We start from the raw sequence: 3,859 nt of genomic DNA on the forward strand, positions 1-3,859 counted from the left end.
AAAAATGTCTCGTGCACTCGCTGAATGTGTGGATGAGTAAATTTTGATGTTTGTTAGTATAGAGATTAGTAGTTGAACACCGGAGATGTCAGGTAGATCTTCCCATTTTGGGTTAAGCTTCTGGAAGAGTCAAGACATGAAGTTATTTGTGTGTGTGAGAGAGAGAGAGAGACGGTTTCTGCTTTCTTGGCAGTCTCTTATAACCGCAGAGCCATCTGACTCATATACGCCTTGCGGTCTCCCAACCAGAGCTGGCGGCACCACAACACACCCTTTTGATTTCCTCAGCTGGATTATTGGTTGGGGTGTTTGTGTTGATTGATTTATTCTGGTGGTTGAGCTGGTGTTATGTAGGATGTGATCTAGGCATGTCTCTCTCAACTGCTCCTGCATTCTGTTGATGGAGATGCAAAAAAGTCCAAACAGGAGTTGAACTTCCAAGAAGCATTCATTTCTATATGAAATGGCTATAAATGCCTTTACACAATAGCTTCTGGGTAATTGTATGATGGTCTTTAAACAGTGTTAATTATTTAGTCATAAATACACAACTACATCATGCATATGGTTCTTAAAGCATGCATGATTCACCAAAAAAAGAAAATTCATTATTTACTCACCCTTTTATTTAAAACCTATATGACTTTCTGCTGCAGAACACAAAGAATGTTGGTAATCAAACAACAGTGGTGCGGTACCCGTGCACTTCTATCGTACAAACACTGATTTTTTTTGTAGTGTGTTAGGAATCACTTAAAATAAAAGATAAAAGCTGCGTCCAATAGCAATACCAGAAAAGCTCTGAATTTACAGGGGTCAAGAAAAGAAATTTGTTTCACTCACAGGCAGCTTTTCAACAAACTTTCACCATGGCATGTGTACAGTGTGTGGGTTTACTGCTGATGTGAAAGCTTAATCTGAATACCCCAAGAAGAATGTACTGCTGCGGGAGAATCGTCTGCAGCAGATTTCATGATTCAGCTCTGGATTGATGTACCAGCCTGTTAAATGAGCCGTGAGCTTTTTGCATTACCATAGCGGTGAAAAGATTAAATGAGATTTATTGATTTGCACTAATCTCCCCAGATTTCTATTGTCTGCCTCAGTGCAAATGTTAACAGACTGACCCCCTCCATTTCCCTGCTTAGCAGAGTCAGGTGTCTGCATTACCCGCCCTGCCTACAGACCCCTTTTTAGAACATCGATACCAGAGCTAATTCAATTTCAGTGAATCCTTTTCTCTTCAAGCTCTACCTTCTAGTACTTGTGACCTTCTCGTCCTTGTTCTGTTTCTTCCTGCAGTCTCGCTGCCAAAAGAAACGCACCTTTCTTAGAGGCAGCTCAGAGTTTGTTGTTGTCCTCAGAAGAAGTGCTTCTGAGAATGAAGAAGTAGAGACACACTCCAAATCCCAACACGCTGATTTTCCCGCAGGCTCTCGTCTCTTTCATTTCATTTCTCTCCGATGTGAAGACGCTGTACATAGACAAGGTGTGTTTTTGTTTTCTTTTTAGTTTTTTAGTTTGGGTCTTAATAAGGGAGCAGCTGAATAGGTGGAGATTAAAGGGCTATCGTGTTGACTGGCACTGCTGAAGAGAGAGAGGAGGCTCTGTCAAGAGCACAAGAGAGGCAGATACAGAAGAGCTTCTCTATGAGAGGGACCAGCGATTTGATACAATCCTCCACTTTTTTTCTCTCCTCTGAAGAGCTTTCATCAGGCCTGGATACAAGTGGCCTCTCCACTTGGGCCTCAAATTAGTACAGGCTTACTGAGCCAGATGAAACCGTAACCTCACTCATCCTCTGCTTCTGTCTCTCCTCCTGCGTCACGAGCATGCTTGGGAATCTTTCTTATGGGGCTTAAGAAGACCGAAGGAGAAAGCCCGAGTTTACAGGAGTCAGTGTGAGAAGATTAGTTTTATCCCTCTCATTATAGGCATTGAGAGGGCAGTTCAGTGTGTGCTTAAGCAGTTTCTTGCTGACTTGCAGCTGGAGGTAAATGTTAAGTTAAAGCTTGATTTAAGCCGTACCGCAGTGATTCGCCTGTGTCGCGAGGTTGTGATGTTCTGATCCTGTATCAGCACTCATAGAATGGCTCTCGTCCAATAAGATTGGAGAGCCCGAACTTACTGTTATATAAGAAGAAATGTAAATTACCAAGCATTATTGTTGTTGATGTAGCCACATGTAATCAAAACTGATATTCAGTACAAGAGCAGAAATGCATACGTGATATTGCTTTTATACATACCACTAATTTTTATTCTTCTCGTGCTTTTTTACTTATTGTTGGAAGGCTGATTGACCAATCAGGTTAGAGGGCTTAGAGGGTGTCTGTGCTGCACTGTAGAATTGTATTATGTTTTGTATGTATGCCAAAGGTGAAAATGAAGTCTATAGTTATATGTCAATAACAGCACAAAATAAGTGGAGCCTATTACAAAACTATGCTAATGAACTAGTACGAAACCATTTTTTTACAAAAGTGATTTTCTTGGGCAAGAAAATACAAGAATTGAATTCCTATATTTGTAAATGGTAATGAATAAATGAAATATGAATATATATGATGAACATTTTCATTTTCTTCTTTAGGGAGACACTGTCAATATTTTGGGTTTTGATTATTCTATAGTCACCTCAGTTTACATGAATTCATGGTTTGCCCTTATACAGTTTAAATAATCAACACAGGTGTCATCTTTTTTTGATTATAGACTATTTTAAAAAACAGCTATAAACAACACTGTTCCAGAAGCACTTAATGTTCCAGTTTTTTTGCGTTATTTACATTACATATCTCTGCTGTCTTTCTAAAACCTTGTATCTCCATATTTTGTCATTTACATTTTTTGTAATGTAAATAAATTGTTTTATTATTATTAGTCACCCTTTATGTTTGTCACTTTTGCAAATATCTAACAAATATCTTTTAATTTCCTGAAAAACAGCAAATTTGGACATCCAAGGTTTTACAAGGACAAAGACTTAAAGTTGCTTTCTAACATTTTTATTAAGTTCTAAACTTTCTCGTGGTTGTTTTTTGTTGTAACATTTGTGTAGAGTTATAAAATCTAATACTTGCATGTGCTTCATTTAATGTTGTTCTGGTAAAATGGTCTATACATTATATACATTACAGTTTAGTAATACTTGCATCATCTACTGTATGTTTATGTTTCATTTCAATTCAAAAATGGATTAAGTAACCGTACAGCTCCCTGATAAACTTGTATCCCATCGTGGTGCTCTAAATACACTGACTAGAAGATACAATTAATTTCAATGTTAATCATCAGGTATGTTCAAAATGCTCAGTGACTTTCAATCTATCTTTATGTATAAAGTGTACAATCTCACCTGATTATGGGAAAAGATCATTAGAGGTCTAATTCTACAATGCCTCTACTGAGTTCATTTAGCAAGTGTTTTACACAGAGGAACTGATGAAATTGGGTGATGAGGTTTCTACTTAATCCTTGTATGCTTTTAAAGTTTTAACTGCACTATGGCATTGATCTTCGATTCTCAGATTTTTTTAAACAACAGCGTTTAAACAACCATTTCTATAATCCCTAATGATGCATCATTTACACAAATGAAACACATATACTTATTATTACAACGATAAACCTCCATCGTCATCATCTAGCATTTTATGGTGTTGAAAAAATTATGACGCACCGACGCTGTTTTAATTGCTAATATCCTGTTTTGGCAGAGAGAGAGTGGAGAAGATCTTCAGCATGATTCACAGCAGATGAGAGATTTGCGCCATGCTGGGAAGGTGCCTGTTCGAGGAAATGTTTTATTTGCACATAAATTACATTACATATGCAGTGATACATCACACAAAGAGCG

This window comes from Barbatula barbatula (assembly GCF_947034865.1).
Source record: "Barbatula barbatula genome assembly, chromosome: 1".
Classification (NCBI taxonomy): Eukaryota; Metazoa; Chordata; class Actinopteri; order Cypriniformes; family Nemacheilidae; genus Barbatula; species Barbatula barbatula.